Below are 27812 nucleotides of genomic sequence, written 5' to 3'. Positions count from 1 at the left end.
GGAAGCCCATAAACACTTTAATAAGGAAACTTTTATTTGAGGTTCAATATGAAGTCATACAAGTAAAATGTGTATAAATACAAACACATTAAATCATAATGCAGATAGCATAAGACAAAATAAAAACAAAGAAAGCTAGTTGGTGGCTATATACAGTTGGGTACAGTTTCATCTTATACAGTAGGACATATTTTACAAAGTAATTATCATAGCAACAGAAGACCAGTCTACAATTTCCTACAAGATGCATTACTTTAAGAATCTCCTCCTATTTTCTCCAACAGCTTCCTTTATTGGGGCTGGTAATTGTGTAGAAACATAATTGATTGCTGTGTGTTGATTATGTGTCTTGCAAGTTTGCTGAATTCACTTATTAATTCTAACTGTTGTTTTTTGTAGAATCTTCAGGATTTTCTACATATAAGACCTTGTCACCTGTAAGGAAAAATTACTTTAATTTTTCCTTTCTAATTTGTATGCCTCTTATTTATTTTTTTCTTGCATAATTCCTCTGGCTAGGATTTTTAGTAATCTGCTGTATAAGAGGGATCAAAGCAGGCATTCTTGTCTTGTTCTTAATCTTAAAGGAAAAGAAGTTGTTCACAGTTCACTATGGTGTTTGTTGTGGACTTTTCATATATGGACTTTATTATGTTGAGATAGTTTCCTTCTGCTTCTAGTTGAGTTGTTTTTTCCCCATGAAAGTATAGAATTTTGTCAAATGCCTTTTTTGCACTGAGATGATTTTGTGGCATTTCTTCCCCTTTACTTTGTTCACGTGGTATATTACATTGATGGAAGTCCATCCTTTTATTCCAAGAATAAATCTCACTTGGTCATGATTCTGTTTGCTGATATTTTGCTAATTTTTGCATCAATTACCTTAAGATATATTAGTCTGTAATTGTTTCTTCATGTAGGATCTTTGTTTGTCTTTGGTGTTGTGGTAATACTGGCCTCATAGAATGAGTTACAAATAAAACGTTCCCTTGTTAATTTTTCAGAAGAATTTGAGAAAGATATGCTGTTCTTTAGTAGCTAAGTTATGTCTGACTCTTTTGAGACTCCATGGGCTGGAGCCCACCTGGCTCCTCTGTCCATGGAATCTCCCAAGCAAAAATACTTTAGTGGGTTGCCATTTTCATCTGCAGGAGATCTTCCTGACCAGGGATTGAACCTGCATCTCCTGTACTGCCAGGCGGATTCTTTACCACTGAGCCACAAGGAAAACCCCTTGAGGAGGATTAGCTTAATTCTTTTTAAAAATTATTATAGTTAGCCAATGAAATAATTTGTTCCTTGACTTTGTATTGTTGGTTGGTTTTTTATTTTGATTCATTCTTCTTACTAGTTATAAGTCTGTTAAGATTTTCTGTTTCTTTTCTTTCATAATTTCATTTTGGTAGGCTATGTATTTCTAGGAATTTGTCCATTTAAGATAAGTTATCCATTTTGCCTGCATACAATTGTTCATTGTACTGTCTTATAACCTTTGCCTTTATTTCTGTAAAATAGATAATATTTCCCCCTTTCATTTCTCTTTTTTTTTCTTATTCAATCTAGCTACAGTTTTATTAACTTTGTTGATCTTTTTGAATAACCAGCACTTGGTTGTGATTTCCTCTATTGTTTTTATGTTCTGTATTTTGTTTATCTCTGCTTTAATCTTTATTTCCTACCTTCTAGGTTTAGTCTGTTCTTTTCTCTGATATTTTAATGTGTAATTTTAGGCTGCTGATTTAAGATCTTTGTTTTTAATTTAAGTATTTGAAATGATAAATTGGCTTCTTAACACTGCTTTTGCTACAGTCCATAGTGTATATCATTTTTCATTTGTCTTAAGTTATTTTAAAATATTCTTGTGATATTATTTTTTAACTCTATTGGTTGTTTAAGAGTATTTTATTTAATTTTCCACATAAAATGGATATTCCAGGGTTTCTCCTGCTATTGATTTCTAGTTTTATTTCATTGTGAATGGAGAAGATATTTTGTGTAATTTGAATCTTTTAAAAATTTATTAAATGTTTTTGTGGCTTAACGTATAATGTAACTTGACGAAAGTCATGTACACTTGAGAAAAATATGTATTCTTCTATAGTTGGGAAGAATGTCCTGTAGATGTCTGGTCCAGTTAGTTTATAGTCTCATACAAGTTCTCCATTTACTTATTTATTTTCTGTCCTGTTATATCCATTTTTGAAGGTGGGATATTGAAGTCTTCTGTTATTACTTTGTAGCTGTCTATTTTTCCCTTCAATTCTATCACTGTTCAGTTCAGTTCAGTTGCTCAGTCATGTCCGACTCTTTGTGACCCCATGAATCACAGCATGCCAGGCCTTCCTGTCCATCACCAACTCCCAGAGCTTACTCAAACTCATGCCCATCGAGTCGGTGATGCCATCCAGCCACTGTTAGCTTCATGTAATTTGGAAGAATGATGTTTCCTGCATATTTTTTCAATCTTCTTAAATTTGTTAAGATTTTTTTGTGTGGCCTAACTTATGATCTACCCTGGAGAAAGCTCCATGTATATTTGAGAAGAATGTATATTCTGCTACTGCTGAATGGAATGTTCTGTATATGTCTGTTAGATCAATTTGGTTTAAAGTATACTTCAATTTTAATGTTTCTTTACTGATTTTCTGTCTGTATGACCTATCCATTGTTGATACCGGGATAGTAAATTTCCCCTACTATTATTGTATTATTGTCTATTTTTTCCTTCAGATATGTTAACATTTGCTTAATATTTTTAGGTGCTCTCATACTGGGTACAATTGTCTCATTCTCTTGATAAATTACTCCTTTATCATTATATAATAACTTAGTCTCTTGTTACAGTTTTTGATTTAAACTCTATTTTTTCTGATATAACTATAGCCTACTGCTCCCTTTGGCATGCATGAAATATCATTTTCAATCCCTTCACTTTTAGCCTATGTGTATTGTTAAAACTGAGTAAATCTCTAGTAGGCAACAAATAGTTGAATCTTTTTGTTTTACCCATTTATGCATTCTATGCCTCTAGCTTTGAGAATTTAATCATTCACATTTAAAGTAATTATGGGAGATAAAGACTTGCTAATGTCATCTTGTATTTCCTAGCTATTTTGTAGTTTCTTTCCTTTTTTCTTCTTTTCTTACTGTCTTCCTTTATGAATTGGTGATTTTCTATGATAGTATGCCTTGATTCTCTTCTCTTTATCTTTCAAATATATATTGAAGGTTTTTGTTTAGTGGTTACCATGTGGATTACACAAAACATATTTTATAATAGACTATTTTTAGCTGATAACAACTCAACTTCAATCAAATACCAAAACTATGCTCTTATACTACCCCTCCCCATGTTTCAATATCAGTTCAGTTCAGTTCATTTCAGTTCAGTTGCTCAGCCATGTTCAACTCTTTGTGACCCCCAGGACCGCTGCATGCCTGGCTTTTCTGTCCATCACCAACTCCCAGAATTTGCTCAAATTCATGTCCGTTGAGTCAGCAATGCCATCCAACCATCTCATCCTCTAATGTCCTCTTCTCCTGCTGCCTTCAATCTTTCCCCCAAACAGGGTCATTTCCAATGAGTCAATTCTTCACATCAGGTAGACAAAGTATTGGAGCTTCAGCTTCAGCATCAGTCCTTCCAATGAATATTCAAGACTGATTTGAGCTTTAGGATTGACTGGTTTGAGCTCCTTGCAGTCCAAGGGACTCTCAAGAGTCATCCCCAACACCACAGTTCAAAAGCATTCATTCTTTGGAGCTCAGCTTTCATTATGGTCCAACTATCACATCCATACCTGACTACTGGAAAAACCATAGCCTTGACTAGATGGACTTTTGTTGGCAAAGCAATGTCTCTGTTTTTTAATATTCTGTTTAGGTTTGTCCTAGTTATTCTTCCAAGGAGCAAGTGTCTTTTAATTTTATGGCTGCAGTCACCATCTGCAGTGATTTTGGAGCCCAGAAAATAAAGTCTGTCACTGTTTCCATTGTTTTCCCATCTATTTGCCATGAAATGATGGGACCGAAAGCCAGGATCTTCATTTTTTGAATGTTGAATTTTAAGCCAGCTTTTTCACCTTCTCTTTCACTTTCATCAGGGGACTCTAGGATTCTGCTTCGCTTTCTACCATAAGGGTGGTGTCATCTGCATATCTGAGATTATTGATATTTCTCCTGGCAATCTTGATTTCAGCTTGTGCTTCATCCAGCATGGCATTTTGTATGATGTACTCTGTATATAATTTAAATAAGCAAGGTGAGAATATACAAGCTTGAGACACTCCTTTCCCAATTTGGAAGCAGTCCATTGTTTCATGTCTGGTTCTAACTGTTGCTTCCTGACCTGTATACAGATTTCTCAGGAGGCAGGTGAGGTGGCCTAGTTTTCCCAACTCTTAAAGAATTTCCCACATTGTGTTGTGATCCACACAGTCAAAGGCTTTGGCATAGTGAATAAACCAGAAGTAGATGTTTTTCTAGAACTCTTGCTTTTTCTCTGATCCAGTGGATGTTGGCAGTTTGAACTCTGGTTCCTATGCCTTTTCTAAGTCCAGCTTGAACATCTGTAAGTTCTCGGTTTATGTACTATTGAAGCCTGGCTTGGAGAATTTTAAGCATTACTCTACCAGCATGTGCGATGACTGCAGTTGTGCAGTAGACTGAACATTCTTTGGCATTGCCTTTCTTTGGGATTGAATGAAAACTGACCTTTGCCAGTCCTGTGGCCACTGCTGAATTTTCCAAATTTGCTGGCATATTGAGTGCAGTACTTTAACAGCATCAGCTTTTAGGCTTTTAAATTTTCACCTGGAATTCCATCATTTCCACTAGCTTTGTTCATAGAGATGCTTCCTAAGGCCCACTTGACTTTGCACTTCGGGATGTCTGGCTCTAGGTGAATGATCACACCATCGTGGTTATCTGGGTCATGAAGATCTTTTTTGTATAGTTCTGTGCATTCTTGCCACCTCTTCTTAATATCTTCTGCTTCTGTTAGGTCCATATTGTTTTTGTCCTTTATTGTGCCCATGTTTGCATAAAATGTTCCCTAGCTATCTTTAATTTTCTTGAAGAGATCTCTAGTCTTTCCCATTCTATTGTTTTCCTCTATTTTTTTGCTTTGATCACTGAGGAAGGTTTTCTTATCTCTCCTTGCTATTCTTTGGAACTCTGCATTCAGATGGATATGTCTTTCCTTTTCTCACTTGCCTTTTGCTTCCCTTCTTTTCTCAACTCTTTGTAAGGCCTCATCAGACAGCCATTTTGCCTTTTTGCATTTCTTTTTCCTGGGGATGGTCTTGATTACGGCCTCCTGTACAATGTCATGGATGTCCATCCATAGTTCTTTAGGCACTCTGTCTATCAAATCTAGGTCCTTGAATCTATTTGTTACTTCCACTCTGTAATTTTAAGAGATTTAATTTAGGTCATACCTGAATGACCTAGTGATTTTCTCTACTTTCTTCAATTTAATTCTGAATTTTGCAACAAGGAATTCATGTTCTGAGCCACAGTCAGCTCCTGATCTTGTTTTTCCTGATAGTATGGATCCTCTCCATCTTCAGCTGAAAAAAGTATAATCAATCTGATTTTGGTATTGACCATCTGGTGATGTCTATGTGTAGAGTTGTCTCTTGTGTTGTTGGAAGATGATGTTTGCTATTACCAGTGTATCCTCTTAACAAAACCGTTAGCCTTTGCCCTGCTTCATTTTGTACTCCAAGGCCAAATTTGCCTTTTACTCCAGGTATTTCTTGACTTCCTACTTTTGCATTCCAGTCCCCAGTGATGAAAAGGACATCTTTTTTTGGTGTTAGTTCTAGAAGGTCTTGTAGGTCTTCATAGAAACGTTGAACTTCACCTTCTTTGGCATTAGTGGTTGGGGCATAGACTTGGAATACTGTGATATTTAATAGTTTGCCTTGGAAACTAACAGAGATCATTGTGTCATCTTTTACAATTCAATATCATAGTAATCCAATTTATGCCCCTTGTGAGTCCCCTTTTATGTGAGGGGTTTTCTTTCCTCTTCCTATTTTAAATTTTTTTTCTTTATCTTTCATTTTAGACAGTTTTATTATAATGTATGCTGGAAAATATCCTTTTGAGTTGAATCTTTTGGGAGACTTATGAACTTTCTGAATTTGGATTTCCAAATCTTTCCCCAGATTTGAGGAGTTATCAGTCATCATTTCTTGAAATAAGCTTTCTGTGCCTTTCTCCTTCTCTTCTGTTTCTGAGACTCCATTAATCATAGATTGTTTCTCTTCATATCTCATAATGCACCTAGGCTTTCTTCACTCTGTTTCATTTTTTTCTCTGTACTAGAAACTGACAGGCCAAATTAAGAGAGCTTTTTATGACAAATATCCATCTATTCAATGATCAGCTTCATCATGTTGACAGATGCTTCTCAGGTATGAAGTTCTTCAGCCACTCTTGACCCCTCTCTCTCTCATACTGAACATCCAGTCAATCACGGACCCCTACTGTTTTTATTTCAAAAACATTTTCAAAACAAATTCACTATTTGCCACTGCCATCTCTAACACTCTGATCCAAGCTACAATCATCTCTCATCTAGGTTATTCAGAAATTTCTTAGATAATTGATATGTTCTCATTCTTGTCTATTCCCAGCACAGTGGCCAGAGTGGGTTTTTTAAAAAACATTATTCAGATAATGTCACTGTCTGTTCAAAACCCTCCGGTGGCTTCCTGCTTTACATGGAGCAAAAGTTAAAAGGCACTTGTTCTGCCCAGTCTTTTCCTTTAATAATTATCTCCTCTAAACACGTGTCTTACTATACTCGCTCTCACTCTTTCTACCCTTGTCACATTGGGCTCCTTTTTTTTTTTTTTTTTTTCTTGGAATAAATGGACATGTCCCCTGCCTTAGAGCCTTGTTACTGACTGATCATTCAGATAAAAATGCTTTCCCCTAGATATCTTTACAAGTAACTCCCTCCCTTTCTTCTTGCTTTTGCCCCAAATTAGCTGCTCCGTGAGACCTACTATTTAAAATTGCAAACTGCACCTTCCCAGACTTCTTTCCCGTTACACCCTTAGTCATGGTTTTTCCTTTATTCATAGCACTGCATTGTAACATCCTATGCCAGAACTACACAATGTGTGGTCCTCAGACCGGCAATGTCAGCATCACCTGGGAACTTGTTAGAAATACAAATTCTCAGGGTCCACCCTAGACCTGCTGAATCAGAATTACCAGGGTGGAGCACAGGGATCTGTGTTTTCATAAGCCTTCCAGACTCTTATGTATGGTAAAGTCTGAGAAGCATTGTTTTATGTTCCTAGCTTACTGATCACATTTATTATTCACTGACTCTCCTGATAGAAGGTAGACCCCATAAAGGCAGTTTCCTGTGTATTTCATTCACTATTTTCTGTGCATTTAGAACATATCTGGCACATAATAGGCATTCAATACATAGTTGTTAAATGAACAAATTCTCTTGTACTTAACTTGAAAGCAAATAATTTACTGATGGTATTTTTAAAGTCAGACTTTGAGTATAATTTACATAGAGTAAATTTTAGTCTTTCTAGGAAACAGTTCTATGAGTTTTGACCAATGCTTATATTGGTTTAACCACCACCACAGTTAAGACATTGAGCAGTCCATTGCCCCCAGATATTCCATAGTGCCACTTTATAAACACAAACCACTCCCTTACACATACACAGGTCCTGGAAATCATTGCTTTTTTTTCAGTTTCTACAATTTTCCCTTTACAAAATGTCATACATAGAAGCATATAGTACATAGCTTTTTGGATCTGGCTTTCTCACTTATCACCCAGCATCTGTGATTCTCCACCTTGTTGTGTGTATTAATAATGTCTTCCTTTTTATTTTTGTGTAGTCTTCCATTGCAAGGATATAATACAATTTGTTTAAATATTCACAAGTTGAATAACGTTTGGGTTGTTCCAGGTTTTTGTGATTATGAATAAAGCACTATACACATTCATATACAGGTGTTTGTGTGAACAGAAACTTATTTCTCTTGGGTAAATGCCTAGGAGTCAGATTGTTTGTGGCATGAAAAAACTATGAAACTGCTTTTCATTTTGCATTCCCACCAGCAATGTGTGAGAACCCCAATTGCTGCAGATCCTTACCAGTATCTGACATTGTCAGTTTGATGATGATGGTGATGATAACATTAACTATTCCAACAGGTATTTAGTAGTATCTTTTTGTGGCTTTAATTTGCATTTCTTTAGTGGCTAATGTTGCTGAGCAATTTTTAAGTGGCTTAAGAGACATCCTTTTACTAAACTGTATGCTCAGATATTTTGGCCATTAAAAAAATTTGGGTGTTTTTATCTAAATTTCTCACTTTTGAGATCTTGCTATTGTTGCTGTTTTTAGCTGTAATTGTTTTACCAGATATGTTCCATGCAAATATTTCCTCCTGGGCTGTGGCCTATGTTTCCATTTCCTTAAGAGTGTTTTTTGAAGAGCAGAAGTTTTTAATTTGAGTCAAATCTAATTTATTATTTACTCTTTTCTGCATTATACTTTTGTACAGTAGCTAAAAAATTTTTGCCTAACCCAAAGTGACAGAAAATTTTTCCTATGTTTTCTTCTAGAATTTCATCATTATAGATCCTAAATTTAGATCAAGCTCTATTTTAGGTTAATTTCTAAATATGATGGATGTTATGGGTTGAGTTTTTTTATTTTGTTGTTTGTTTTGCATATAAAGGGATATCCAGTTATTCTAGCATAATTTCCTGAAAATGCTGTTAATATTTTGAAACAGATGCTTTGCAAAATTTCTAAGGGTTATTTCTAAGGGTTTAAATAGACTTCTTTAACAGTCTTATATAGTACAATTCAGATGTTCAAGCTGGTTTTAGAAAAGGCAGAGGAACCAGAGATCAAATTGCCAATATCTGCTGAATCATCAAAAAAGCAAGAGAGTTCCAGAAAGACATCTATTTCTGTTTTATTGACTACACCAAAGCCTTCGACTGTGTGGATCACAATAAGCTGTGGAAAATTCTGAAAGAGATGGGAATACCAGACCACCTTACCTGCCTCTTGAGAAACCTGTATGCAGGTCAGGAAGCAACATTTAGAACTGGACATGAAACAAGAGACTGTTTCCAAATAGGAAAAGGAGTATGTCAAGGCTGTATATTGTCAGCCTGCTTATTTAACTTCTATGCAGAGTACATCATGAGAAACGCTGGGCTGGAAGAAGCACAAGCTGGAATCAAGATTGCTGGGAGAAATATCAATAACCTCAGATATGCAGATGACACCACCCTTATGGCAGAAAGTGAAGAGAAACTAAAGAGTCTCTTGATGAAAGTGAAAGAGGAGAGTGAAAAAGTTGGCTTAAAGCTCAACATTCAGAAAACTAAGATCATGGCATCTGGTCCCATCACTTCATGGCAAATAGATGGGGAAAGAGTGGAAACAGTGTCAGACTTTATTTTCTTGGGCTCCAAAATCAGTGCAGAAGGTGATTTCAGCCATGAAATTAAAAGATGCTTACTCCTTGGAAGGAAAGTTATGACCAAAGTAGATAGCACATTAAAAAGCAGAGACATTACTGTGCCAACAAAGGTCCATCTAGTCAAGGCTATGGTTTTTGTTTTTTTTTTTTTTTTTTTTTTTATTAGTTGGAGGCTAATTACTTCACAACATTTCAGTGGGTTTTGTCATACATTGATATGAATCAGCCATAGATTTACATGTATTCCCCATGGTCATGTATGGATGTGAGAGTTGGACTGTGAAGAAAGCTGAACACTGAAAAATTGATGCTTTTGAACTATGGTGTTGGAGAAGACTCTTGACAGTCCCTTGGACTGCAAGGAGATTCAACCAGTCCATCCTAAAGGAGATCAGTCCTGGGTGTTCATTGGAAGGACTGACGCGGAAGCTGAAACTCAATACTTTGGCCACCTCATGCGAAGAGTTGACTCATTGGAAAACACCCTGATGCTGGGAGGGATTGGGGGCAGAAGGAGAAGGGGATGACAGAGGATGAGATGGCTGGATGGCATCACCGACTTGATGGGCATGAGTTTGGGTAAACTCCAGGAGTTGGTGATGGACAGGGAGGGCCAGCGTGCTGCGATTCATGGGGTCGCAAAGAGTCGGACACGACTGAGTGACTGAACTGAACTGAACTGAACTGAACTGATAGTACAATTGTTTCTTTGATTGGCATGCCAATAAAATATAATCATGATTCTATGTCCCAGTTATAAATGGAGGACCTGATAACACTTCCAGAAATGAGTGGAAGACTCTTATGAAGAAAGCAAATTCTGGGGAACGGTTCATGAAGAATTAAAGAACTAAAATTTTCAGAAGTTAAAACTGAGAATTTTAGAAAGAAAGCATTTCAATAGTAAAGGCATTTGGTGACAAGTAAAAGAATGTGACTCTTTTTAACTCAAGTGGGAAGAATATATACCATAATGTATTCTCAGAAAAGACAGGAACTTTGGCAAGTAGACTTATTAAGGAACCAAGGAAAGTAAGTCTAGCCAAGGCCCAGCTCCAGGAAAGGCCACCTTACCATCACCTCTGGATAGCACCGTGTACTACTATCCCTCTGCCCCAGTCTCTGCTGCCCTGTTTACTTGCCTCGGTGCTGCTAAGCCCACCAACCAGACACTTCTGGCCACATCACCAGACTCGCGACATCACATCCGTTCTGCCATGCTGCCTTGATGGCTTGCTGAGCCTGTACTCTCCTCCCACATTCTCAAGATCCGCAGTCCCAACTAGGAGTCATTCCGATTGACCACATGTCAGTACAGTCTCCGGCAGATATAGGTGATGGAAAGGACAGTCCACATGCCATTAATATTCACAGCCATGGCATTCCTCCTGAACATAAAAAACGCATGGGTGATGCAAAACTAAAGCCAGAAATGTCTGTCATCATGATTTTGGCAAATGCCTTAATTTTACAAGTAACGAAATTGTGTTTAAAAATCCTTTGTGATGCTACAAAAGGAGAAATCTTCCTTGAAATAACCTGAAATGACTAAAGTGTAGCCAGTGGGTCCAATTCCCATCAAGTATAACTCTGGGGAGAGACTAGTCTGGTGCTTTAACCAAAGTGTTTCCAACTGATCAAACTGGTACCCAGACAGATCTGTTTTGTGGCAGCCAGTGAGGTACTGAGGACTAGCGACAAACTTTTGGAGAAGAGATACATGGGAACATTCCATGAGATGGAATGCTCCTTCTGTGTCCATAAAACTTGTGGGTTTGGTCCGTTAGAAGCATGCACACATCTCTACTATGAGCACAACAACCCTACATCCTGGGTAATTAGGGTCTTTAGCCAAAGTCTGAGGAAAAACATTTTCCAATATGAGCATTTTCTTGCCAATCACATGTACCTATGAGAGGGGAATAAAAAACTGTGTCTGGGATTATATCAGCTATTGTATGATTTAGTTTTCCTATAGAATTGTAACTCTGGGTCATGTGTCTCATTAATTCCGATTTTTTTTTTTTCCATCTTGGGATGTGACAGTTGGTGCTGAAAGCTTCTCTGCTTCTTCAGGCAAGATTAACACTGAAGTGTCTTAGGTAGTGGTTCTGTTATGCTAAAGACTGAATGAACATCTTTGACTGGAGATGATTTTTTTCCTGGGAGGGATCTTAAACCATAGAAGCATTCTACTTGAAATATCAAGCAAGAAATCCATTCCAAGAGAGCCAGAATTCTACCTTCAGGAAAGTAGATTTTATTCCCATTTTGCATATGAGGTAACTGAGATCCAGAGAAGTTAAATTGCTAATTTGATTGTAGAAGGAAAAGAAATAGAAGAAAGACAAATACTGCCTCTTCATGTCTCTACTAGGAAAAAAACACACATCACTTCTGTCCATTTCATGGCCAAAGTGATGTACATGACCAAACCTGACATCAATGAGGTGGGAAATGTATAATCCATCCCAGAGATGAACAAGACATTTTGGAAAATAATATAATCTCCCAGCTTGGTTTTTGAAGTGTGGTCTATAGACAGTCAATCAACATCACCCAGAACCTTATGTGAAATGCACTTTGTCAGACCTTGCCCCAAACCTGCCTATCAGAACCTTCGTTTTAACAAGCTCCCCAAGTGACTCACACGCATCAGAGAAGCTCTGGTATAAACCACACTCCATAGCTACTGTTGCAATCTGGACGCCTCAGCATGTCTCCTTTTGCTAATTTCTTGCCCCACTTCCTTCTCTAATCCTTGTCATGAATTGATAGGAAGACTGGGATGCATGGGGCAGGAGGGCCTAGAGGAGCTACTCCACGTTCAAGGTCAGGACGGGTGGTGGTGAGGAGATACTCTTCATCCAAGGTAAGGAGCAGCGGCTGTGCTCTGCTGGAACAGCCGTGAAGAGATACCCTACGTCCAAGGTAAGAGAAACCCAACTAAAATGGTAGGTGTTGTGAGAGGGCATCAGAGGGCAGGCACACTGAAGCCACAATCACAGAAAACTAGCCAATCTGATCACAGGACCACAGTCGTGTCTAACTCAGTGAAACTAAGCCATGCCGTGTGAGGCCACCCAAGATGGACAGGTCATGGTGGAGACGTCTGACAGAATGAGGTCGACTGGAGAAGGGAGTGGCAAACTACTTCAGTATTCTTGCCTTGAGAACCCCATGAACAGTAGGAAAACGCAAAATGATAGGATAATAGGATACTGAAAGAGGAACTCCCCAGGACGGTAAGTGCCCAATATGCTACTGGAGATCAGTGGAGAAATAACTACAGAAAGAATGAAGGGATAGAGCCAAAGCAAAAACAATACCCAGTTGTGGATGGGACTGGTAACAGAAGCAAGGTCTGATACTGTAAAGAGCAATATTGCATAGCAACCTGGAATATTAGGTCCATGAATCAAGGCAAATTGGAAGTGGCCAAACAAGAGATGGCAACAGTGAATGTCGACATTCTAGGAATCAGCAAACTAAGATGGACTGGAATGAGTGAATTTAACTCAGATGACCATTATATCTACTACTGTGGGCAGGAATCCCTTAGAAGAAATGGAGTAGCCATCATGGTCAACAAGAGTCTGAAATGCAGTACTTGGACGAAATCTCAAAAATGACAGAATGATCTCTGTTTGTTTCCAAGGCAAACCATTCGATATCATGGTAATCCAAGCCTATGTCCCAACCAGTAATGCTGAAGAAGCTGACATTGAAGACTTACAAGGCCTTTTAGAACTAACACCCAAAAAAAGATGCCCTTTTCATTATAGGGGACTGGAGTGCAAAAGTAGGAAGTCAGGAAGCACCTGGAATAACAGGCAAGTTTGGCCTTGGAGTACAGAATGAAGCAGGGCAAAGGCTAATAGAGATTTGCTAAGAGAATGCACTGGTCATAGCAAACACCATCTTCCAACAACATAAGAGAAGACTCTATACATGGACATCACCAGATGGTCAACATCGAAATCAGATTGATTATATTCTTTACAGTCAAAGATGGAGAAGCTCTATACAGTCAGCAAAAGCAAGACCAGGAGCTGACTTTGGCTCAGACCATGAACTCCTTATTGCCAAATTCAGACTTAAATTGAAGAAAGTAGGAAAAACCACTAGACAATTCAGTATGACCTAAATCAAATCCCTTATGATTATACAGTGGAAGTAAGAAATAGATTTAAGAGACTAGATCTGATAGGCAGAGTGCCTGATGAACTATGGACAGAGGTTCATGACATTGTGCAAGAGACAGGGATCAAGACCATCCCCATGGTAAAGAAATGTGAAAAAGTAAAATGGTTGTCCAAGGAGGACTTACAAATAGCAGTGAAAAGAAGAGAAGCAAAAAGCAAAGGAGAAAAGAAAAGGTATTCACATCTGAATGTAGAGTTCCAAAGAATAGCAAGGAGAAATAAAAAAGCCTTCCTTAGTGATCAATGCAAAGAAATAGAGGGAAAAAACGAAATGGGAAAGACTAGAGATCACTTCAAGAAAATTAGAGATACCGAGGGAACATTTCATGCAAAGATGGGCTCAATAAAGGACAGAAATGGTATGGACCTAACAGAAGTAGAAGATATTAAGAAGAGGTGGAAAGAATACACAGAAGAATAGTACAAAAAAGATCTTCATGACCCAGATAATCACAATGGTGTGATCACTCACCTAGAGCCAGACATCCTGGAATATGAAGTCAAGTGGGTCTTAGAAAGCATGACTACGAACAGAGCTAGTGGATGTGATGGAATTCCAGTTGAGCTATTTCAAATCCTGAAAGATGATGCTGTGAAAGTGCTGCACTCGATACACCAGCAAATTTGGAAAACTCAGCAGTGGCCATAGGACTGGAAAAGGTCAGTTTTCATTCCAATCCCTAAGAAAGGCAATGTCAAAGAATGCTCAAACTACCACACAATTGCACTCATCTCACACGCTAGTAAAGTAATGCTCAAAATTCTCCAAGCCAGACTTCAGCAATACGTGAACCGTGAACTTCCAGATGTTCAAGCTGGTTTTAGAAAAGGCAGAGGAACCAGAGATCAAATTGCCAATATCCGCTGGATCATCAAAAAAGCAAGAGAGTTCCAGAAAAACATCTATTTCTGTTTTATTGACTATGCCAAAGCCTTTGACTGTGTGGATCACAACAAACTGTGGAAAATTCTGAAAGAGATGGGAATACCAAACCACCTGACCTGCCTCTTAAGAAACCTGTATGCAAGTCAGGAAGCAACAGTTAGAACTGGACATGGAACAACAGACTGGTTCCAAATAGGAAAAGGAGTACGTCAAGGCTGTATGTTGTCAGCCTGCTTATTTAACTTCTATGCAGAGCACATCATGAGAAACGCTGGGCTGGAGGAAGCACAAGCTGGAATCAAGATTGCTGGGAGAAATATCAATAACCTCAGAGATGCAGATGACACCATCCTTATGGCAGAAAGTGAAGAGAAACTAAAAAGCCTCTTGATGAAAGTGAAAGAGGAGAGTGAAAAAGTTGACTTAAAGCTCAACATTCAGAAAACTAAGATCATGGCATCTGGTTCCATCACTTCATGGCAAATAGATGGGGAAACACTGTCAGACTTTATTTTTTTGGGTTCCAAAATCACTGCAGATGGTGATTGCAGCCATGAAATTAAAAGACGCTACGCCTTGGAAGGAAAGTTATGACCAAACTAGATAGCATATTTAAAAGCAGAGACATTACTTTGCCAACAAAGGTCTGTCTAGTCAAGGCTATGGTTTTTCCCATGGTCATGTATGGATGTGAGAGTTGGACTGTGAAGAAAGCTGAGCACTGAAAAATTGATGCTTTTGAACTGTGGTGTTGGAGAAGACTCTTGAGAGTCCCTTGGACTGCAAGGAGATCCACCCAGTCCAATAAAGGAAATCAGTCCCGGGTGTTCATCGGAAGGACTGATGCTGAAGCTGAAACTCCAGTACTTTGGCCACCTGATGCGAAGAGTTGACTCATTGGAAAAGACCCTAATGCTGGGAGGGACTGGGTGCAGGAGGAGAAGGGGACGACAGAGGATGAGATGGCTGGATGGCATTACCGACTCGATGGACATGGGTTTGGGTAAACTCAGGAGTTGGTGATGGACAGGGAAACCTGGCATGCTGCTATTCATGGGGTTGCAAAGAATCAGACATGATTGAGCGACTGAAGTCAACTGAACTGAACTGGGATGCAGAAGAAGATCTCCAAATTCATTTAGAAACTCACTTTAAGTGCTTTATTTAAAGTTTAAGACATGCTGTGCATGCATAGCATAACTAAAGGATAAATGATACAGGGCATCTGTATAGGCTAGACAGAGATCTATCACCCCAAGCTCTGCAAAATCTCTGGGGTATGCCCAGAGTGGTTTTGCTAAATAAATGTTGCTAGGTTCTATTTATTTCAGAAAAATGTACCAACTCCAATGTGGCTGCTGCTCTAACACCAATTATCTACAAAGAAAAAAATAAGAGGACATTCAGGATCACCAACCCTCTTGTTCTATTCTTTTGATGCAGCTAAATCATTGTTAAAAGCAAAGGCCAGACTTACAACTTTGAGGAATTCTCTGAAAATACACAGAAGGCTACTGGCAAGAACTGTTGAATGAAAAGACTGTAACTTGTTGACCAAAAGTTCCTGTAGAGGGTCAGAAATATTACAAACACCTGTTTCTAATATTTCCTCTCTCACTAAGGAACCCACCCACAGAAAACCAGCAGTAAACTGGGTGCTTTGGAGGCCCACTACCTCTTCATTTTTTTTTTTTTCAGTTGAGGGTGGAAAGTTTCCAAGAAGAGTATGGTTTTGGTATCTAGAAAAGAGGAATTCTGGTCTTGATGCCACATGACCTGAACAAAAATTCACTTTTTGGGTCCCAGAAAAAGCTTCTGTTATTTGCACAAACCTACTACATTACAAGAATTCTTTATTTTATGTCAATTTTTATCAATTTCACTTCTGTTTGACATCTCCTTTGAGCAAAATCATCTACAGCTCTACAAATACAGGTTCTCCATAAGACCTTCTCATTTTAACTATCTAAAAATCCATGATTTCCCATCAGCATGAAAGACATTATGATGATGGTTAAGATGAGGATGTTTTCATCCACTCTGCTTAATGGAAGAAAATGTGATCAGCTTAACAAACAGCAGTGTTGATTAATTGCAAAAGTGTGAAGACTTACTTTTTGCAGATGTTTAGCTTTTATAGAAGGTGAGATCAGCATAAGAATCAAGAAATTATATAAATAACATAAATGATATTTAAAGTATGGGCTTTAGGCTGAGTCCTAGCTTTTGTTGTTCAGTCAGTCAGTAGTGTCTGACTCTTTGCAGCACACCAGGTTTCCATGTCCTTCACCAACTCCCAGAGCCTGTTCAAACTCATGTCCATTGACTGGGTGAAGCCATCCAGTGATCTTGTCCTTTGTCATCCCCTTCTCCTCCTGCCTTCTATCTTTGCAAGCATAACAGTTTCTTTCAATGAATCAGCTCTTCCCATCAGGTGGACAAAATACTGGAACTTCAGCATCAGCATCAGCATTCAAATGAATTTTCAGGGTTGATTTCCTTTAGGATTGACTGGTTGGATCTCCTTGCAGTCCAAAGGATTCTCAATAGTCTTCTCCAACATCACAGTTCAAAAGCATCAATTCTTCAGCACCCAGCTTTCTTTATAGTCCAATTGTCACATTCATACATGACTACTGGAAAAACCATAGCTTTGACTAGATGGACTTTGTTGGCAAAGTAATGTCTATGCTTTTTAATATGCTGTCTAGGTTGGTCATAACTTTCCTTCCAAGGATCAAGTGTCTTTTAATTTCATGGCTGCAATCACCATCTGCAGCGATTTTGTAGCCCAAAAAAATAAAGTCTGTCACTGTTTCCCCATCTATTTGCCATGAAGTAATGTAACCAGATGCCATGACCTTCATTTTCTGAATGTTGAGTTTTAAGCCAACTTTTTCACTCTCCTCTTTAACTTTCATCAAGAGGCTCTTTAGTTCTTCACTTTCTGCTGTAAGGGTGGTATCATCTGCATATCTGATTTATTGATATTTCTCCCAGCAATCTTGATTCCAGCTTGTGTTTCATCCGACCCAGTATTTCTCATGATGTACTCTGCATATAAGTTAAATAAGCAGGGTGACAATATACAGCCTTGACATACTCCTTTCCCAATTTGGAACCAGTCTGTTGTTACACGTCCAGCTCTAGCTTCTTGACTTACATACAGTTGAAGCCTAGATTGGAGGATTTTGAGCATGATCTTGCTTGCATGTGAAATGAATGCAATTGTGTGATAGCTTGTACATTCTTTGGCATTGCCTTTCTTTGGGATTGGAATGAAAACTGATCTTTTCCAGTCCTATGGCCACTGCTGAGTTTTTCAAATTTGTTGGCATATAGAGTGCTGCACTTTAACATCATCTTTCAGGATTTGAAATAGCTCAGCTGGAATTCTATCATTTCCACTAGCTTTGTTCAGACTGATGCTTCCTAAGTCCCATCTGACTTCACATTCCAGGGTGTCTGGCTCTAGGTGAGTGATTGCACCATCATGGTTATCTGGGTCATTAAGATCATTTTTGTACAGTTCTTCTGTGTATTCTTGCTACCTCTTCTTCATACCTTCTGCTTATGTTAAGTCCATACCATTTCTGTCCTTTATTGTGCCCATCTTTGTATGAAAGTTTCCCTTGGTATCTCTAATTTTCTTGAAGTGATCTCTAGTCTTTCCCATTCTATTGTTTCCTCTATTTCATTGCATTGTTCACTTTGGAAGACGTTCTTATCTCTTCTTGCTATTCTTTGAAACTCTGCATTCAGATGGGTATGTTTCCTTTTCTCCTTTGCTTTTGCTTCTCTTCTTTTCTCAGCTATTTGTAAGGCCTCCTCAGACAACCATTTTGCCTTTTTGCATTTTTTTCTTGGGGATGGTTTTGATCACTGCCTCCTGTACAATGTTATAAATCTCCATTCATAGTTCTTCAGGCATTCTCTCAGATCTAATCTCTTGAAACTCTTTGTCATTTCCACTGTATAAGTGTAAGGATTTGATTTAGGTCATACTGGAATGTCCTAGTGGTTTTCCCTACTCTCTTGAATTTAAGTCTGAATCCAATAAGGAGTTCATGATCTGAGTGCTCCCGTTCTTATTTTTGCTGACCATATAGAGCTTCTCCATCTTTGGCTACAAATAATATAATCGATCGAATTTCAGTTTTGAGCATCTGATGTTGTCCATGTGTAGTGTTGTCTCATGTTTTTGGAATAGGGTGTTTGCTATGACTAGTGTTTTCTCCTGGCAAAATTCTGTTAGGCTTTGCCCTTCTTTTTATTGTACTCCAAGGCCAAACCTGTCTGTTATTCCAGTCTTAGCTTTGATGTTCACTAAATAATGACCCTGACTAATCTCATCATGCTTTTATTCCCAATTTCATATCATTTATGATATACAGATAATACTGCATAACTTTTAAGGAGTACTAACTTTACTGTCTGTATTAACTATCAGCTTTCTAGATAAAGACCTTGATATTTCCAGTCAGAAGATCTCAGTTTTATACTTGACTGCTCATATTCATTGGTTGTGAGAACTTGGCCAAACATGTTAATTCTAGTATTGATAAGTTCAATTGTTATATACACACACAGACACACATATATTTTTCTATATCTTACATATATATGTATAAAACATATATCTATATGAAAGATGATAATGCCATTTTTCAATGAAAGTATATGAAAGCATTTTGAAAAACATATTATCAGTATCTAGTTTGCATTAGACACCCATGGATAACTTGTACAGAAGGAAGAAGTGTTTACAATTAGTTTCAGAAACAATACAACCAAGTTTTGAATTTTGCACCACTGGTAGATCCCAATGTCCCTCTATACCCATGCCCTTGTGTAGGCCCTTCCTATTTTGACTTGGGATTGGCTGTGTCTTGTTTTGACCAATGCAACTGCAGTGAGTATGGTGCAGTAGTAGGCTTACACCTTAGCTTGCAGTCTTAGGATGCTGCTGCTGTGTAAAGAAGCCCAGATTTCTGACTAGTCTAGCCAGCTGCTCACATCATCCACCCACCAGACCTGTGAGTGGGGCCTTCTTACACTGCAACCCAGGTGACCTGCCATGCAACTGCAGCTGCAAGACTGATTCCACATGAGACCAGCAGAAGAACTGTCCTGAAGAGCCCAGTCCTGTTTTCCAACCTAAAAATCTATTCAGATGGGTTTTCTTTCAAGTCATTAAGTTTTGGTAGGATCTGTTATGCAGCCATTGATAAATAATATGCAGGCAGAAAAAAAAAAAAAAAAAAGAGACAAAACATTCACCGACATAGTCTTCAACTTTCTGAGCATGGTTAAGCTTGCAACTGAGTTGCATAGGGGTTTTCGCCTGTTTTCAATGGGTTTGCATCTAAGTCAAGTTAAAGCATCTCTATGTCTACAAAGTGGGCATCAATACAAAGTTTAGTGCTTCTCACTCTTCTTTCCTTATTCTTAAAATGGGCTTCATGTTTGTAAATTATTTACACGCATTGTTATGACTTGTCTCCTCTCATATGATTAATACATATAAATAAATTTAAGTGTATTGTGCCTATTTGAGGAGGGTGACGGGCGGTGTGTGCGTGCTTCATGGCCTAGTTCAACTAAACACTCTATTCTTAGTTTACTGCTAAATCTTCCTTTGGTTACTAATTTCATAATAACTTTCATATTGGATTTTCTTGAGTTAGAAAATGTAGCCCATTTCTTCCCATTCCATAGGTTACACCTTGACCTAACGTTTTTATGTATTATGATTGTGCTTACTTTTGTTCCTTTTTAGGGTTTGCTGAAGATGGCGGTATATAGACTGTATTAGCAAGGAATGGTGAGGTCTATCGGGGTTTATCGATTATAGAACAGGCTCCTCTAGAAGGGTATAAAGCACCGCCAAGTCCTTTGAGTTTTAAGCTATTGCCGGTAGTACTCTGGCGAATAGTTTTGTTTGTGCAACTATTTGTGTTTAAGGCTAAGCAATACACTATTTATTGCATGCCTGTCCAATTAACCTATTTGGTGAGTCTTTACTGAGGTTGAAAAAGAAGAGAACAGAAATAAGTTGATCTACACAGGTATGAAGGCCAACCCCAAACCATCCATACTTCATTCAACTTTTAATCATATGCATTCATATTTTCCAGTGAATATCTACAAATCGATTCCTTATTTCTCCACATTTTAAAGTTAAATCATGTAAATAATTTATTGAGAATGGGATATAGAATTTACATTACTGTGTCCTCTATTATTTGAAGATCTCAGCATTGAAATCCACTTTTATAGACCAGAAAACAGTTGGAAAATAAGGTAAGGTCCTTACTTTCAGAGAGGTTAAAAGTACTTCTGTGAGGGCTCTAAAATATGATGGGCTTCAAATTCCGAGCAAACAAACTGATCTACAAATATCTTTAAAAATATGCATGTGAAATGCTTTCAACATTTTCAGTGTAAAATATGAAAGTAGGTGTCATAAGACGTAGAGTAACCTTGATTGTGACCCTTACTCATCACTTACCCTCTCTGAGTCTTGGTTTCTCCGCGTACAAACTGTATATAGCTACCATGGGTCATAGAGTAAGGTACGGATAACGTATCCAGTAGAGGACATGTCTCATAGAAAGCTCCCAATAGACAGAAACTACTTGTATTATTACTACCCGCCGTGTAATGTAGATGCAGCAGATACTAAATTTCTCGTCTGTCCAGAATGGGCAATACTGTTGAGCAGAAGGAAGTGATTGATTCATTTTAGCACAGGAAACTAACGTCCTAGTTAAGACTGGAGTGCTAGTCTCTCATCTTCTATCTCCAACCATATTCTTGCCAAATCACTTGGTAGCAGTTATGTCATAGTAAAAGACAGAAATAAGACTCAATTAATATAATATTTACATATTTCATATTTATGGAGCACTTTGTGCAAAGCTTTGTGCTAGGAGATGTGGAGTCTATACAAATAATTTAGTTTTGCAAGCACGTGGCCTTTAGAGACAATAAGATTTGGCTTCTGATCCTTCTTCCTCTCACAGATACCTGAATTTGAAAAAGTGAGTTAACTTCTCAAGCCTTGATATCCTCATGTTTAAAATGGGGATAATTGTATATAGAATATGTCAAACTCCATAAAATCAAACAAGTCTCATAAAGCACACTTGTTAATTTTATGCTTGCTATTTATTCTCATCTCAAAGAGCTTATAGTCTGATAGGGTATATAAGACATTAACATTAAATGTATAAAGAAAACTGAAATGAATGCCTATGGACAGAACAAATTAAGTCCTGTTTTGAATGGGGGGACTTTACTGTGGGTCTGGAGGGAAAATATAATTTAGGCTGGGCCCTATAATACAGATGGATTTGATGGATTTAAGGCATATGGAGACTTTAATAGAAATTTCTGGCACAGAATTATGTTTCACATTGGGCATGGGTTAGGTTTTCAAGAGTTCTTTACAGTAATATCTGCAAGTAAAGCAAATGAGGGCAGGAGAATGGGGCGGGGGGCACGGAGAGGATGAGATAGTTGGATGGCATTACCAACATAATGAACACGCGTTTGAGCAAACTCCAGGAGATAGTAAAAGACAGGGAAGCCTGGCAAGCTGCAGTTCATGGGGTTGTAAAGAGTTGGACCTTACTCAGTGACTGAACAACTTGCAAGTAAAGAAATGCTCTGTAATTGGGTGAATGGAGATATTAGGAAGCCAATTAATTGTTCATGGTTTTCTTTAAAAAAAAAAAAAAAAAAGCATAAAAATTAGAAAACAAATCTCAGTTGTCCTCTCATATTCTGTTTTCTGACCCAACTTTTTCACTGAGTGTTGACTCCAAAGCAGTATCTATTGGCACAAAGAGTAATTAGATTCTACTTTTGCCTATTAAAGTATTGTAGGATCTTAAAAGGTCATAAAATCTTCATGAATACATATGCTCAGAATTAGGCTCCACCATCTATCACTGTGGAATCAAACATGCTCTAAGTACAGGGTGAGATTTTCCTGACTTTAGCCAATATAATTACTTTTGTTCCAGGAACCAACAGGGTGAGGCTTGGATTGCTATTCACTCTCCAGCACAGCCACTGCTAACAAGTGAAACTAAATTGCTTTTCTCCCCTCTATGCATCTTGGGTCCATCTGTGCAGGCCAAATAGATTAGTTTCTAATATCTCAAAACAGATGTTTGCTCTTGGAATTGTTGTGTGTGTGCAACATGTTCCATGAGTTGGTGGGAATATTCTGGGCTCCAGGGTGTGTAGAGACATCATTCTGGGTGGGGTGCTCAGAATAATCAGTGTGGGTGAGAGAAGGATGCTGGCAAGGGTTTGTTCTCCCTTGTGCTTCCCTCAGTAGGAGAGCTCCGTGGAGGAAAGTGCGCCAGGTGGCTCCGTGAGTCAAGGTCTGGTCAGGAAAAACCAAAGCCATGCCAGCTATTTTAACATAAAATATTTAACATAGGAAATTGAGTGGGCAGGAAAAGGCAAAATAGGAAAAGCCATGTGACAGAGTAACTGCAGGAAGAGCTTGCAGTCCTCCCCTTAAGGCTGGGGGAAGGAAGGCAAGAAATGGACCTTATTAAGATGGAGAAGACTTTCAAAGAAAAAAAAAAAAGTGTCCATCAAACTCTCGAAGACCTAACACATGTCCAGTGTGAAATATCTCAGACCCTTATGATGGGAATGCTTCCTCCTGAGGCTGACACCTCAGAAACACAAGAAGTGACCCGGTAGAGCTGATGCTCAGAACAGCTCCTGGCTGGTGCTGGAAGCTGGAAGGGGTTGTGGTGAGCTGTTTCTGTGAGTCAAGGAAAATGAAAAGTGGAGTCAACTGGCTGTCTTGAATTTGCATGCCTTGGCCCCACGCCAGACCCACAGACTCAAAATCTTAGAAGTGGACAGCCCACGCATATGTATTTTTTTAACAATCTTTTCAACCACTGATTGATGTTGTCAACAAAGATGGGACTACTGTGCCCTCATCCACTTTCCCAAAGCATTTAAAGATGTTCTAAACTGATTTACCATGTCTATGAATTGTCTTTAGCTGTCCTGACCTTTCCAGTAATGGGTGGTGTAGATATTTGAGCTGTCACCAGCCATAACTTTTCTCAGTGAATATCAGTCAGTTTCTAGTTCTGTCTGGATCACCTTGCCAACACTTTACTTTCAGTACTTGCATCAACCTGGTGAATTAGCCGGGGGGGAACTAATTATTCATCCACTCAGTGCCTATTATATGCCAAAAAATATACTAGGACCAGTCTTCCAACTTAGATAAAAACCTACATACTCTAGGCCTCCTTGAAATTTTCAAATGTTAGGAGTTAGCCATTTACAATTAAACACAGTCATCAACATGTAATTGAAAATCTAGGTAAATCTTATGAAGAAGAATAAAATGTTCTAAAAGAGTATTAGGGGATTGGCTGCAAAAATGGCTCTAGTGATTCTGCTCCCTCTCAGCACACAACTTGCAACATGACTCCGCAGCACCTGTCAATAAAAGATGAAGTCAGCTCAGTCCTTCAGGCGTCAATGCTCTGTGGTGTTGGAACCTTGTTACTTGTTGGCCTGTGTGTGGATATGATTTCAAATGACTATACCCAACCAGCAACCCAAAGCTATTGGGTCTACCCCACCCAATGTGGGCAGAGTTTTCCCAGCATAGCCATCAGCCCTATGGACAGCAGAGTTACAGCAGTTTTAGCTGGTCCACAGACACTACAGGCCATGCAGCAACAGTGGCTCTTATGGATAGATGTTCTTATGCTAACAGCTCTTATGGCTAACAGCCAGCTCCTAGCAGCACTTTGGGAAGTTATGGTAGCAGTTCTTCCAGCAGTGGCTATGGGCAGCCCCAGAGTGGGATTGCTAGACCAGAGGATAAATGTATGTCTGGCATGTAAAGGAACTGCCAAAATGTTTTCTGGTGTATCTGCACCATTTGACATTCCCACAGCAATGAATGGGGGTTCCAATTTTCCATATCCATGTCAACACTTGCAACTGTCTATTTCTATTTTATTGTAGCCAACTCAATGAGCAAGTATCTTGCTGTGATTTTGATGTGCTTCTTACTAATGACTACAGTCAGCCCTCTGTAGCTGTGGGTTCTGCCCATTCCCATGGATTCATTCAACTTCGGATTGAAAAATCATTTTTTTTCAATGAAAACCTTGAATTTGTCTCAAGCCAGCAACTATTTATATAGTATTATCATTGATGTTTACAACTATTTATGTAGCATTTACATTGTATTAAGTACTGTAAGTGATCTACAGACAATTTAAAGTATACAGGAGAATGTGCATAGCTTATATATAAATATTACACCATTTTCTCTAAGGGACTTGAGCATCCTTGGATTTTGGTATCTACAAGTGTCCCAGAACCAATCCCCTCTGGATTCCAAGGGGCAATGGTAATGATACTGAACATCCTTTGTTGTGCTTATTTGTATATTTTTATAGATATAATGTCCATTCAAATTCTTTGCTCATTTTATATTTAGAGCGTTTGTCTTTATTACAGTAAGTTCCTTATCTACAAATGAGTTCTATTTCATTCCTAGAGCATGTTGTAAGTCTAGTTTGTTCATAAGTCCAACAAAGTTAGCCTAGGTACCCAACTAACACAATTGATGCTATAGTATTATACTGTAATAGGTTTATAATATGTTCACATATTTGCAAGTTTACAACTTGAAGGTTTATATGAAGGAAACTTAATCTATTTAGTTGTGATGTATGTATGTATTCTAGATACAAGTCCCAAATCAGAAACATGATTTAAAATACATTCTTTCAGACTATAGGTCATCTTTTCACTTTGCTGATTCTGTAGTTGGAAAGATAAAAGTTTTTAATTTTTATGAAATCCACTTTATCTTATTTTTGACAGTTGTGCTCTCAGTGTTATATATAAGAAACCATTGCCTAACCTGAGCTCACCACATTGTATTATTCTAACAATTTTATAGTTTTAGCTCAGTTAACTATGTGATCCACCTGAGATATTTTTGTGTATTATGTGAGTGAAGAGTTCAAATGCCTTCTTTTATAGGTAGATATCCAGTTGTCTCAACACCATTTGTTGAGAAAACTATTCTTTCCTCATCAAACTTCTCACTTTGCCAAAAACTGACTACAAATGCTAAAGTTTATCTTGGAATTGTCAATTCTACTTCATTGATCTATAGTTGACAGTGGCCTGTTGTGGGGTCAGGGACATTGAATATATAGGTCCTGGCAAAAATCCTTTTGACGGAGGTCACCATTACCCCACACCATAGCTTGACCACAGGGCAAACCACAGTGAGGAAACATAGCCCCACCCATCAACAGAAACTGGATTAAAGATTTAATGAGCCCCACACATCAGAGCGAAAACCAGAATCCCCCACAGTCAGTCCCTCCCACCAGGAAGCCTTCACAAGACTCTTATCCTTATCCATCAGATGGCAGACAGACTATGAAACACAATTACAGAAAACTAACCAAACTGATCACTTGGATCACAGCCTTGTCTAACTCAATGAAAATATGAGCCAAGGCACATAGGGCCACCGAAGACAGAGGGGTCATGGTGGAGAGGTCTGACAAACGTGGCCCACTGGAGAAGGGAATGGCAAACCACTTCAGTATTCTTGCCTTGAGAAAACCATGAACGGTATGAAAAGGCAAACAGATATGACACTGAAAGATGAACTCCCCAGGTCAGTAGGTGCCCAATATGCTACTGGAGAAGAGTGGAGAAATAGTTCCAGAAAGAATGAAGAGGCTGAGCCAAAGTGGAAATAATGCTGAGTTGTGGATGTGACTGGTGGTGGAAGTAAAGTCTGCAGTACATGGTGCAATATCAAAAATGACAGAATGATCTCTGTTTGTTACCAAGGCAAACTATTCACTATCACAGTATCCAAGTCTACATTCCAACCAATAATGTCAAAGAAGCTAAAGTTCCATGATTCTATAAAGACCTACAAGACCTTCTGGAATGAACACCAAAAAAAGATACCCTTTTGATGATAGGGGACTGGAATGCAAAAGTAGGAAGTCAAGAGATACCTGGAGTATCAAGCAAGTTTGGTCATGAAGTATAGAATGAAACAGGGCAAAGGTTGACAGAATTTGCCAAGAGAACACACTGGTCACAGCAAACACCCTCTTCCAACAACCCAAGAAATGACTCTATACATGGACATCACCAGATAGTCAACACTGAAATCAGATTGATTATATTCTATGCAGCTGAAGCTGGAGAAGCTCTACACAGTCAGCAAAAAAATAAAAAATAAAATCAGGAGCTGACTGTGGCTCAGATCATGAACTCCTTATTGCCAAATTCAGATTTAAATTGAAGAAAGTAGGGAAAATTGCTAGATCTTTCAGCTATGACCTAAATCAAAACCCTTACAATTATACAGTGGAAGTGACAAATAGATTTAAGGGACTAGATCTGATAGACAGAGTGCCTGATGAACTATGGATGGAGGTTCGTGACACTGTACAGGAGACAGTGATTAAGACCACCCCCAAGAAGAAATGCAAAAAGGGAAAACAGCAGTCTGAGGAGACCTTATAAATAGATAAGAGGAGAAGCAAAAGGCAAAGGAGAAAAGGAAAGATACATCCATCTGGACACAGAATTTCAAAGAAGAGCAGAGAAAGATAAGAAAGCCTTCCTCAGTGATCAATGCAAAGAAATAGATGAAAACAATAGAATAGGAAAAAATGGAGATATCTTCAAGAAAATTAGAGATACCAAGTGAACATTTCATGCAAAGATGGGAACAATAAAGGACAGAAATGATAGGGACCTAACAGAAGCAGAAGATATTAAGAAGAGGTGATAAGAATACACAGAAGAATTATAAGAAAAAATCTTAATGACCCAAATGGGCACAATGGTGTGATCACTCACCTAGAACCAGACATCTTGGAGTGTGCAGTCAAGTGGGCCTTAGAAAGCATCACTATGAAGAAAGCTAGTGTAGGTGATGGAATTCCAGTTGAACTATTTAAAATCCTAAAAGATGATGCTGTGAAAGTGCTGCACTCAATATGTTAGCAAATTTGGAAAATTCAGTAGTGGCCACAGGACTGGAAAGCTGTTTTCGGTCCAACCCCAAAGAAAGGCAATGCCAAAGAATGTTCAAACTACCACACAATTGCACTCATCTCACATGCTACCAAAGTAATGCTCAAAATTCTCAAAGTTAGGCTTCAAGA

The sequence above is a fragment of the Cervus elaphus genome, chromosome 23, assembly GCF_910594005.1.
Source record: "Cervus elaphus chromosome 23, mCerEla1.1, whole genome shotgun sequence".
Classification (NCBI taxonomy): Eukaryota; Metazoa; Chordata; class Mammalia; order Artiodactyla; family Cervidae; genus Cervus; species Cervus elaphus.
This window is presented reverse-complemented; position numbering follows the sequence as displayed.